The sequence below is a fragment of the Bidens hawaiensis genome, unplaced genomic scaffold, assembly GCF_021521415.1.
Source record: "Bidens hawaiensis isolate Kalapana, Puna unplaced genomic scaffold, B.hawaiensis_p1.1 tig00046194_1, whole genome shotgun sequence".
Classification (NCBI taxonomy): domain Eukaryota; kingdom Viridiplantae; phylum Streptophyta; class Magnoliopsida; order Asterales; family Asteraceae; genus Bidens; species Bidens hawaiensis.
In genome coordinates, this window is record NW_027498241.1 from 91,767 (window position 1) to 105,458 (window position 13,692).

A 13,692-nucleotide genomic window follows, 5' to 3' on the forward strand; every position below is an offset into this window, starting at 1 on the left:
AATCTTTTTGTCCTTTTTTTATTTAAATCGTTTTCTTGTTTATATGGTTGACCTCCCATTTCAGAAATACAAAACGAAATAGATACGCAAAACTTTGCTTTGATATTATCTTGTGTAGAGATAGGTTAAGTTTATTGATTAGTTGGTCGTTTTTTTATTTTCTTTTAAGACTAAAAAAACGACCATATATCACTTTCAAGTTATGATATGAATTATGAAAGAATACAAGCTGAGTCCTAATATCTCATGTTTCCTGTCTCGATCCATCTTGAAACTATACCAATGGCATCTTGGGGTGGCATTATTTTAGACACTTAGATATAGATTGCAGCTAGGCCAAAAGCTCATGGGTCTTCTCTATATATTCTGATCTCCTAAATTGGTACATATCAAATGATATCGGAGTCGGTTCATCTAGGAACGCCTGTAAAGAAATCAATGTTTAGATTCGCCAGGAGGTGTATGAAGACTCAGCGAGTCACAAGTAGAAACCATACGAAGCTTCAAGCTTTTGCGGGCCTCTAATAGCCCAAACACGACTTCTTTACCTTCATCCATTTTCACATGCACTCTTCGCATGACAAAACCTTCAAGGTGTGGGGTATTTAGAAATCTCTTTTGTTTAGTTCCAATATTCACTCTACACATAATCATTTAAGTAATTAAGTCATTCGAATTTCACTCTAAAAATGAGGACCACATTTGCTAATGGGGTATGTCTAAGATGGGTTATCGATCCCTCAAAAATGTCGTCGGTACCTACTAATAAGAACATTGAAGAATTGTGCCCACAATGGCACTTCTTTAAGATTTACATAGATGCCATAAAAAGAACCAAGTGTTGTTCATCATAGTGTGTTCCTTATTATCTAGCTAGTGCAGTGGTGTGTTAGTTTAGTCATTAGGAGCCAAATAAAGATTGTATTTTCACCTTTTATTTTGTTTTAAAAGTTTTTGATATTGAAAAGGGGGTATACTCATTTTGAATTGATTGCTATTGAAATATTTATTATATTTTTTTTTATATTTTCATAGATCCGGTATATTTAGTGGGTGATGTAAGCCATAATATTTAGGGTTATGTATTATATTCAAGGCTATTACAAGATTGGTAGACGTCCTTATCTCAATGTGTTTATAATTTTGACATTTCCGTGTTTACTTGTTAAACCACATAAATAAATAATATTCAACAAGCTTTTGTCGCCGTCCAAACCATGTTTTGTTTCCTAGTCTCGAAGGCTATGGAAATTTTTGAATAAGGTTCAGCGAGTCGTGTATAGTAATTCTTCGGCCTCTAAGACTAAAAGATTTGTTTTTAATAAGATTGGTTTTGTTATCCAAAAAAAAGTTGTGACATAGGTTGTTGACTGTCTACCTGTCACTCTATTATAATCGTATTTGATGAAATGATTTAATCACATATTCACATGTTACATAAATCATGGTCAGCTTAGTTAACTTTCAAAAACCGTTGAGGATATCAAATCGTTAGGCTTTCTTTAGATTAAAAATCGCTCATCTTTCAAAAACTTGTTGTGGAAATATTGGTGTAACTTTCACTTGTAATTTTTTGTTTGTTTGATTTTCTAGCTTCTTGCTAGTTTTAATGAAATTTACTGTTAAAAAAAAAAGTTAACTTTTGAACCAAAGCTAATAATAATAAAAATGGAAAGAAAAGAACCTTTTAGCCTACTCTAGAAAACGAAAACCTTTCAACACTTTATGTCACGTGACCTCATTTAATTTTCTTTTATGATTTATCTAAACTTTTCATTTCTTTACTTTTAGTTCAAGAATTCTTTACTTCCTAAGGTTATGAATTTGAGTAATAAAAACATTCTTTTACAGAATTTTAGGGTAAAGATGTAAATTTCATGCTCAAGTCAGTCCGACACATCGAACACTTCACGTATAGAGGAGTCTCTTGTATCGAGTTTGTCCTTTGCCCTTAACTTTCTTCAAACAACTAGTCTTGACTAAGAACAAACCAATTTACAATCCATTGAAGATAAAATGATTGGGAAAGCCATAACGGTCTATCTACAAGTTTTGCAAATTACAATACCGTCCACCGATCTATAAACACTAGTTTTCTCGGTCGTTGTCTATGTCCCCATCATGCTTTCTTCATTCATCCTTTTTTTTAGTGTCGAGAGGTTCATGATTGATTTTCCCTAACTCTCTCTTTCTTAATCCATCTTTAACCAATGATAATATCAGTCTTAACCTGAGTTTTATATAACGCTATGCATAGTGGACGCCCAACCCCTACACCTCAACCATTAAACATAGCCAACACCATTACATGGGCGCCAATAGAGGATGCCAAGCCGCTAAGGGCCTATCCACTAATGCTTATAACAAACATGAAAGGTGTGAGAGACGGGGTCTATCTGTAAGGGCCATCCTCAATTAAACTTTTTATTATTGTATTTTTTCCTTTAGTTGATTCTTAGTTAAAATCATTACACCAAAGTGCAATTATAGATTAACTAAAACGTCACTCTCTACATAACACTAACGTAAATTTTAACACCGACAAATATCTTAAAAGGTAAAACCACTATAAATAATATGACTCACCGGTTCAAGCATGAACACCAAGATTTTAGCAAAACAATATTTTATTAAATTTTCCATATATCCAATTCAATTTCCCAAACATTGTGTAAAATTATTTCTAGATTTCCTCCATTTACTATTTTTATAAATAAACAAAAGATAAGCAAATGAGTCATCGAGTCAATGACATCAGGATCCATTAGTTCGTAAGTCGTAACCCATGTTCGTAACAAACAAAGTTGGATATTCTAAAAAAACAAACGTACAAACATTTAAAAAAATAAGTAAACAAATAAATAATACAAGATTGAAAAGTTATTATTTGGATTATGTAACAATACCCGGAGACTTAAATTCCGGCCAACACATCCTAGGCAAAATATGAATAGACAAAACATCATGTTCCAGCGGCGTATCCATCACCCACAACCGTGGCGGTACCGCCACAACATCCACCACCACAATCCCAACACCCTTTTCACCAACAACACACACTCTCCCCCCACCCGCGGCTACATGTTCCGCTCTTTTCAACCGCGTATCCGCAATAATTTCCAACCAATTATCCCCATTTTCATTGTATCTTCTCAACACCCCCCTTGACTCATCCACCACATACATTGTCTCTTCGTCCATTGCCGCGGTTGGCCCTCTCCAACCCCCTAACATCCCCACGGGCATATCCGCCCACTCGTCGGTATTTAGATCGTAAATGAACCCCTCTTTTGCGTAATCGCCTTTTATGTTTACCATACAAAGTTTCCCTTTCCATCCGACCGCGTCAATTGCTTCTCTACAAAGCTTTGAGTGTTTTAGTGATTGCATTGTCTCCCATTCCCATATGAATGTTGTTTCTCATCATATGATTGACATTTTGAAGTACTTTTAATGATTGCATTGTTTCCCATTTTCCTGTCTGGTTTTGTCTTTATATCATATTAGACAGTCATGAATATGAATAGATTGTAGGTTATGTAGGTTATGGAGTTGAATAGACTCTAGATTTAATGCTTATGGTTCTATATATTTTCCTTGTAATCAGTATGTTGAGATATATAAAACAATCTACAATTACCAAGTTTATCTTGGTATCAAAGCCTTCATCACAATCCATCAGCCGCCATCTGATCGGCTCATCCTTCTTCAAGTCATAATCCTTTCTTCAATCAAACATATGGCGCTACTTCCTGCCTTCACCACAGTGGAGAAAACCAATCACAACTCTCATAAATTTGGTTTTACCCTAAACCCTACAAACTATGGATATTGGTAAACCATGATCCAACCATTCCTTGTTACCAACAATCTTTTTGGCTACGTCGATGGCACCATTCCTTGTCCATCACCAACTGTTGAATCCTCATCCTCCAACAAGGAAATAACTACACAATCAAACCCTAATCATGCTACATGGGTTTCTAATGATGCACACGTTCGCATGCTATTGCTTTCAACAATTTCAGAAACCTCTTTTAAACACGTACAAGGTGATACTTCTCGTGATTTGTGGATCGCCTTAGAACGTGCTTATGCCCCACGCACCTCATATTCGTCCTTACAATAAGCACAAAATGGATTTCTGTTCTCTGCCTTGTATTTTCTTAGGGTACAGCCCTGCTCATTATGGCTATCGGTGCTTTGATCCTACTTCTGAAAGACTTTATGTTGTTCGTCACGTTCGCTTTAATGAACAACATTTTCCCTTCCTTAAACCCAATGTAACCTCACCTCCAATTTCAGAATCTGATCCCTACTTTTCCTCCTATCCTATACCCACTTTTGCAACTAATTCTCCACAAAATAATCCCTTACCCAACTCTATCCCTTACCCAACTCCTGCACTCAAACTGATCCTACCTCACCAAACAACCCAATACTGCCACAAAACGTAACCACAGACTCATCTCATTCCACTCCAACCAGCCCTTCTCCAAGCAGTCCTACCTCACCAATCAGCCATGTTCATTTCAATTCACCTCCAATCAGCCCTCAAACTGTACCAAACAGCTCACCATCACCCACTTCATCTTCAAACAGTCCACCACTTCAAACCTACAACCACCAGCCTAAATCTCCTCAACCGCCCACTCCTCCTCGCACTAGGCCTGCCAATCTTCGTCCACGCCCGAAACAAAGAACTCCATATAATCAGTCCGCTTTTTATGCCACCTCCCAGTCGTCTCAAACTGAACCAACCAGCTTTTCTATTGCTAACAAAAGTCCTAAATGGCGGACCGTCATGACAGAGGAATTCTCGGCTCTTATGAGAAATGGTACATGGACCTTAGTTCCACCTGTTCCTAATGCTAATGTTGTTGATTGTAAGTGGGTGTACAAGCTGAAACGTGATGCAAACGGGGCTATCACACGTTACAAAGCTCGCTTGGTGGCTAAAGGATTCAACCAACAGCCAGGAGTTGACTATTATGAAACATTTAGTCTGGTGGTTAAATCTACAACGGTTCGTGTGGTTCTTTCGCTAGCAGTTTCACGGAACTGGTGTCTTCGCCAGCTAGATGTTCAGAATGCCTTTTTACATGGTGATTTGAAGGAAACAGTTTACCTACGACAGCCACCTGGATTTGTTGACCCCCTTAAACCGGATTATTTTTGTCTTCTTCACAAATCATTGTATGGTCTTAAGCAAGCTCCTCGTGCTTGGTTTCATCGTTTATCAGGGGCTTTGCTAAATCTCGGGTTTACAGGTTCAAAGACTGATCCGTCATTATTTATATATTCATCAAAGGGTAATCTTATATACATGTTGGTATATGTGGATGATATCATTGTCACGGGAAACAATTCTCAGCTTATTAACAATATCATTCGCCGGCTTAGTCTTGCTTTTTCTATTCAAGACATGGGTAGCCTATCATATTTTTTGGGGGTTGAAGTTATTCCTAAAGGTCACGACTTACTCTTGTCCCAAAAGAAGTATATTTCAGATATTATTCACAAGACAGGTCTCTCAAATTGTAAACCTGTTGACTCACCGATGACAACTACCTCCAGTTTATCCCTTGGCGATAGTCCTCTTTTTGATGACCCGGTTAAATATCGCCAGGTTGTTGGCGCCCTTCAGTATCTAACTTTATCCAGGCCTGACATTACCTTTGCAGTGAACAAAGTTTGTCAATTTATGCACTCGCCTACTGAAAATCAGTGGTCTGCTGTAAAAAGGATCATTCGTTATCTTCAGGGCACATCTCACTATGGCTTGCTTATTCAACATAATTCCACATCAGCCATTCATGCCTACACTGATGCCCATTGTCCATCTCTCACTGCCTTTTCGGATGCTGATTGTGTAACACCCCGACCGATGGCGGATTATACATCGGGGCGCCACGTATTGTTTCATTACTCGCGACACTATTTGGGTGTCAATATTTAATAAATACATTTTCTTGCGCACGCGCAGAACACAATTTCACGAAGTAACATAAAATTAATCATATCATAATTCAAAATATTCAAATAACATAAACTTGTCTTGTTAAATTTTAAACTAGGTCCAAAAGAAAAGAAAACATCCTATGTGTCCTCAAGCTTCCAGAAACAGCTACAGCAAACCTGAACATGTGTTAAAATAAAACGTCAACACTTGCGTGTCGGTGAGAAATCAAGATTAATACATATAAATAGATAACAATATCTGCGCGCATCATGTGTATAACTGGTGTTCAACAAGGGTGTAATCAGATTGTGATCAAGCCTAAGATCATAGCTCATAGTTCAATCCGTGCTCCCAATTGAGCACAAAAACAAGAAAACTGTGCAAGTGTAAACAAAAGAGAAATCATAAACGATAGTTCTCCCGTGTTCATCTAATGGATCCATGAAAACTGCGGAATAGGCCGACAAGACGGTTAATGATCCACACATACAAATAAACAGCCAAGTCTACGTCCATAACACATGGGGTTTTGCGCGACAAAAGTTTATAAACAAGTTTAAGACTCAAGTTTGTACGAACACATGAACATCCCAAAACATTAAAAATAAAAAGGGATTAGGTACGAGATTACTCACCTGAAAAAGGTGTGTTGAAAGATAATGCAAGAACCAACTTTTAAATAAGCACAAGTTAACCTATAAATAAGAATTTATTGGTTTAATGATTTGTTTTATGCCTAGAATATATGTTAGCATAGAAATATGTATCTTTAACAAATTATTATATATTATATATTACCGGAAATCTGGGCAGGACAAGGGAAAAGACGAAGGCAGAGTGAGGAGGCGGCTGAGGAACAACGGCAGAGAGCAAAAGGGAGATTTGGGGAGAGTTTAAGTGTAGTGTGTGAAGTGTTAAGAAAATAGCTATATTTATAGGCAAACCCTAGGGAACACAATCCCTTAAAAAGAGGAAAAGATCTTCTTAAATCAGACAAAAGATATCACAAAGCACAAGAAAACAAAAGCAAAAGATATGGAAAGATATGCCGGCAGCTGCAGGGGATGGGGAAGGCTGACAGGTTACAGAATAAAGCAAGGGAGGAGTCAGAGAAAACACTGTTCAAGACATGCAAAAGAAGATTTCAAAAGATTATGTCAGTCACTTTATCTATCAACCAATAGGATTGGTGCGCATGCTGCGCCGAAAGTGGCTTTTCGGACAGATGTCGGAACTGACCTAAAGAGCTCAAACAAAAGATAAGATATCAAAAGATACAGGCTGACCTAAACAGAAGAAAAGACTTAAGGTTTAGCGCGAGAAGATTCGAGCGCACGCGCGAGGGCGAAGGCAGACAGAACAAGCCTTAGCGCGTCGCGGGAAGAACTTAAATCCTTAGCGCGCTGCGAGAAGAATTACCATTCTTAGCGCGCTGCGGGAAGAACTATAATCCTTAGCGCGCTGCGGAAAGAACTATAATCCTTAGCGCGTCGCGGGAAGAACTATCATTCTTAGCGCGTCGCGGGAAGAACTACAATTCTTAGCGCGCTGCGAGAAGAATTTGTCTCGCGTATCGCAGGAACAGCCGGTCTTCACGCAGGCTTCCTTGTAAGGAGTCTGGCGCTTGGAGCTGCGCAGACATCCTTAGGCGGGAAGAACCAAAGGACAAGCAAAGGGTTAAGAGAAAAAGGGGTTTCAGGCTCAAGGGTTAAGCAAAAGAGGCGGGATGGCGACAAGAGAGAAAGAGGCGGGACGGAATTATTATTATTAGTAAGTAATATAAAAATAATATGTATATATATATATATAATTTATTTAATGTTAAATTTACAAAGATTAATAATTTAAATTTTAAATCATAAAAAGAATCGGATTCGAAAACGGGTACCTGGGTCGGGTCGGATTGGGCAGTTGTCACAGTCTCCCCTACTTTAAGAAATTTCGTCCCGAAATTTATCTCGAAGTAGGTTGCGCAGAGAAAAGGTGCGGGTACTTGATCTTCATCTGATCTTCCCTTTCCCAAGTGAACTCGGCTCCGCGCTTGGACTGCCAACGAACTTTGACAATAGGGATGCGACTGCGCTTGGTTTGCTTTACCTCGCGATCCATAATCTCAACAGGCTTCTCAACGAAATGCATGGATTCATCAACTTGAACTTCATCAAGTGGTATGTGAAGGTTCTCGTCAGCTAAACATTTCTTGAGATTGGATACATGGAAAGTTGGATGCACATTGCTGAGCGCGGGCGGCAGGTCCAGTTTGTAGGCAACTTTTCCCACCTTCGCAAGAATCTTGAACGGACCAACATAACGAGGCGCAAGCTTACCTTTCTTCCCAAAGCGGACAACACCCTTCCAGGGCGACACTTTGAGGAGAACAAGATCACCAACTAGAAATTCGAGAGGCTTCCGCCTGCGATCTGCGTAACTCTTCTGTCGGCTTCTGGCAGTCAGCAGATGATCACGGATCTTGGCGATTTTATCGGTTGTCTCTTGAACTAGTTCGGGTCCTGTGATTTGAACTTCACCCACTTCGCTCCAACAAATCGGTGAGCGGCACTTTCGACCGTAAAGTGCTTCAAATGGGGCCATACCGATGCTGGAATGATAGCTGTTATTATAAGAGAACTCGATCAGAGGTAGGTGTGAATCCCAATTACCTCCAAAATCAAGAACACAAGATCGAAGCATATCCTCAAGGGTTTGGATGGTTCGCTCAGACTGTCCGTCAGTCTGAGGATGATATGCAGTACTCATGTCCAAACGAGTTCCTAACGCAGATTGGAGAGATTTCCAAAAGCGAGATATAAAACGGCCATCGCGATCGGATATGATGCTCAAAGGAGTACCATGACGGCAGACAATTTCCTTGACATAAAGATGCGCAAGTTGTTCAACACGGTAGGTTTCACGAATGGGCAGAAAGTGGGCAGATTTGGTCAATCGATCCACTATTACCCAAATGCTATCATGTTTGCTTGCGGTCAAGGGTAACTTGGTGATAAAGTCCATTGCTATACTTTCCGATTTCCACGTAGGAATTTCAGGTTGTTCGAGCAAACCAGATGGGCGTTGATGTTCAGCTTTTACCTTAGAACAAGTTAGGCATTTAGCTACGAACACAGCAATATCCTTTTTCATACCAGGCCACCAAAAAGAAAGGCGCAAATCTTTGTACATTTTGTCAGCACCAGGATGAACTGAATACCGAGATTTGTGCGCTTCACTCAGTATGACAGAGCGAAGATTCTCATCATTGGGAATCCAGACGCGATTGAGATAACAGAGAATTCCACTCAGATTAGGGACAAAATGCGCTTCCGAGCCACACGCTAACTCGGCGCGAAGGTTGCCATTGCTGATGGATGCGCGCTGCGCGTCACGAATGCGTGATTCAAGATTGCTTTGAATCGGCGCGAAGTGAAGCTGCGTGCGCGGCAAGATACAGTTAAGCTGGCAGGGTTTGCGGCTGAGCGCATCAGCTACCACATTAGCCTTTCCAGGGTGATATCGGATCTCACAATCGTAATCGCTGATGAGTTCGTTCCATCGACGTTGTCTCATGTTAAGTTCCTTTTGATCAAAAATATGCTGAAGGCTTTTATGGTCGGTGTAAAGGATACACTTAGTACCATAGAGGTAGTGTCTCCAGATTTTTAAGGCAAATACAACTGCACCAAGTTCGAGATCGTGAGTCGTATAATTCTTTTCATGAATTTTGAGTTGCCTTGACGCGTAAGCGATAACCTTGCCTCGTTGCATAAGTACACAACCGAGACCTTGGTTGGAGGCATCACAATACACGACAAAATCATCATTACCCTCAGGTAACGCTAGAACAGGAGCTTCGCACAACAATCGCTTAAGCTTCAGAAAGGCTTCTTCTTGCTTCGAGCCCCAAATATACGGTTTGCCTTTGTGCGTTAAAGCTGTTAAAGGCAAAGCGATCTTTGAGAAGTTCGAAATAAATCGCCGGTAGTAACCAGCTAAGCCCAAAAAGGAACGGATTTCGGTAGGAGTGGATGGCGTAATCCAGTTCTTGATTGCTTCAATTTTGGATGGGTCGACATGAATACCCATCTTATTTACAACATGACCAAGAAACTGTACTTCATCCGACCAAAACTCACACTTGGAGAGTTTGGCAAAGAGTTGCTCGGTTCGGAGCTTTTGCAACACCAACCGAAGATGTTGCTCATGCTCGGCCTTGGTTTTAGAATACACCAGAACATCATCGATAAACACGATCACGAATTGGTCCAAGAAAGGCCTACACACCCGATTCATTAGATCCATGAAAACGGCGGGTGCGTTGGTTAAACCGAAGGACATGACCAAGAATTCAAAATGGCCATAGCGGGTTCGAAAGGCAGTCTTGGGAACGTCCTCTTCGCGGATACGCAACTGGTGATAGCCAGAACGGAGATCGATCTTGGAGAAACAAGAGGCACCTTGGAGTTGATCAAAGAGGTCGTCAATACGCGGTAAGGGATACCGGTTCTTAATGGTGAGCTTGTTCAGCTCGCGGTAATCAATACACATGCGAAACGTACCATCTTTCTTTTTAACGAACAACACCGGAGCACCCCAGGGCGAAGAGCTAGGGCGAATGAATCCTTTAGCGGTCAACTCTTGAAGTTGACTTGCTAATTCTTGCATTTCAGCGGGTGCAAGACGATAAGGAGATTTGGCTACGGGGGAAGCACCAGGGATCAGATCAATACGAAACTCGACTTCCCGAGCGGGAGGTAAACCAGAAAGATCATCGGGAAAGACTTCAGGAAAGTCACGCACGATGGGGATTTCAGAAAGTTTCTTCTTTCCTTCATCGGGTTTGACCACATGGGCTAAGAATGCAACACATTTCTTCCGCAAAAGTCTTCGGGCTTCAGTGCATGACATAAGTTTAAGACCGTTGGAGGGTTTCTCGCCGTAGATATGCAGATCACCATTTTCTCGAGGAATGCGAATCATCTTTTTGGCGCAAATAACTTCGGCGCGATTAAGCGAGAGCCAGTCCATTCCAATAATCACATTAAAACTTCCAAGCGGCATAGGAATGAGGTCGATTAGAAAATCGTGTTCATTAAGGTTAAGCATGCAATCTTTGATTACGGAGTTTATCAAAATAGTTTCACCATTAGCCAATTCAACAGAAAAGTTTTCGTTTAAGTTTATGCGCGGTCGCGCGAGTTTCTGCTCAAATGCGCGAGAAATAAAACTTCTATCGGCGCCAGTATCAAAAAGTATGGATGCATATAGTCCGTTAAGTAAAAATGTACCATTAACCACGTCATTATTCGCTTGCGCTTGGTGCGCGGTTATATTAAAAGCTCGTCCGCGCGTCACTTGGTTCGAAATTTGGTTAACTGGGTTCGCTTGCGTAATCTGAACTTGTAGTCTCGGGCACGCGTTCCGGAAATGACTGGGGTCACCGCAGTTATAGCACGACCTGGGTCGTGGATTAGGGTATGTTGGTTGTGGGTTCTGCAGGTAGGTTGGTGGTGTTTGCGCGATTGGGTTGGCGGGAAGGACTCTACAGTTCTCAGCAGTGTGACCAGTACGGCCACATCGGTTACATTGTCGACACGGGACTTGAGGTGGGTGGTGAAGTCTACAGGTTGGGCAAAAGGGTTGGTTTCCTGTGTAGGGTTTCTTAGTTGGCGGGGCAGGGAGTGCTGGATTGGTTAAGGCATAGTTGTGGACTACAGGAGGTGTTGGGTAGGTCGACAGTGGGTTAGGAGCGTATACTGGAGTTTGGTAGGTGGGTTGCTGGACAATGGGCGGATTGGTAAGCGCGTAGGCTTGATGATTGGTTTTGCGCCTGCGCTTAAGGTTGTTACGGTTTGAGGGTTCTGGTTTGGTTTCTGTTGGTTCTGGGACAGTCTTGGTGGGTTTGGTCTTCTCGGCTCCCCGCAGGAACAGTGTTCCTGCCCTGACATGGTTGTCGCTGAGCACAGCGGCCAACTCGATAGCGTCAGAGAGGGTTAGTGGGTTCCTGGCCCATACAGAATCTTGGATTTCCATGGGGAGACCCCCAAGGAACTTCTCGATGGCTCGGCGGGAAGGGTTAACTAGGTGCGGGACAAGCAAACTTAGTTCGTGGAAGCGCGTCGCGTACTCGCGCGCTTCGCCACTGTACTGTTTCAGGTTCCAAAACTCTTCCTCCAGGCGCTTTACTTCGTTGGGAGGGCAGAACTCTCGCGCCAAAATTTCCTTGAATTCCCCCCAGAGCATGCTAGAAGCAGCCTCTGCGCCACGCGCATGAGCTACTCCGTTCCACCAAGTAAGCGCCCTTGATTCCAGGACACTAGAGGCATATAAGGTTCGTTTGTCTGGAGGGCATTGGGTATGGAGGAAAGTGTTTTCAATTTTCTCGAGCCACTGGAGCATTACGGTGGCTCCTTCAAGTCCGGTGAATTTCGGAAGGTTACCCGCATTGAAGGATTTAATATTGTATCCGGAGGGGTTGGTATTAGTTTGGTTTAAGGCTTGGGCTATTGCGGCGGCCATTTCCTGGGAACGTTGCTGCCTACGTCTGCGCGAGGCTTCTCTCCTTTGATAACGAGCTGATAGCGGAGGCATTCTATAAAAGTTTTAGTTTTCGTTAATATCTTGGTATAGGAAATCGTTTTAGCGCATAGTATATCGTCGTAAAGCTTGTTTCGCGAAGTTAAATGCTATCAAATTTTGAAGTAAAATATAAATTTAAATGCAAACTTAATACAGGTAATGAATTCGAATTGAAAATCGACAATTCATGCATCACCATGACTTTCCGAATTCTCAATTTAAAATATCGAGTAAATGAGCATTGAAGGTTGACCATTCATGTATCACCATGACTTTTCAAATCTTCAATTTAAAATATCGAGTAAATGAATATTGGAGATTGACAATTCATGTATCACCATGACTTTTCAAATCTTCAATTTAAAATATCGAGTAAATGAATATTGGAGATTGACAATTCATGTATCACCATGACTTTTCAAATCTTCAATTTAAAACATAAAGTTAATGGTAATTGAAAATCAACTATTCATGTACCACCATGACTTCTCGGATTTTCAATCTCCACAACAAACGAATATGCAAGTAAAGAAATAAATTGAAATTTAATAAAAATCGAAAGATCGCGAATAAAGCATGAAATGAAGTGCTGAGTAAGCGCCAGCATATTTTATAAATATCGAGTAAATAACAATTAGCGCGCAAACATAAGATATTTCTCACGCGCGAAAAGGGACTCTTAGGTATTCTAGGTCGTTACGTCTAACCACCTATCCTAAAGTCACGGAGCTCTGATACCAATCTGTAACACCCCGACCGATGGCGGATTATACATCGGGGCGCCACGTATTGTTTCATTACTCGCGACACTATTTGGGTGTCAATATTTAATAAATACATTTTCTTGCGCACGCGCAGAACACAATTTCACGAAGTAACATAAAATTAATCATATCATAATTCAAAATATTCAAATAACATAAACTTGTCTTGTTACATTTTAAACTAGGTCCAAAAGAAAAGAAAACATCCTATGTGTCCTCAAGCTTCCAGAAACAGCTACAGCAAACCTGAACATGTGTTAAAATAAAACGTCAACACTTGCGTGTCGGTGAGAAATCAAGATTAATACATATAAATAGATAACAATATCTGCGCGCATCATGTGTATAACTGGTGTTCAACAAGGGTGTAATCAGATTGTGATCAAGCCTAAG

At 40.9% G+C, this 13,692-nt stretch overlaps 1 pseudogene; it reads right to left on the reverse strand.

Moving 5' to 3' along the window:
* Positions 1 to 2,892: 2,892 nt before the first annotated feature.
* Positions 2,893 to 3,390, reverse strand: LOC143596259 (F-box/kelch-repeat protein SKIP25 pseudogene; annotated as a pseudogene).
* Positions 3,391 to 13,692: the final 10,302 nt, after the last annotated feature.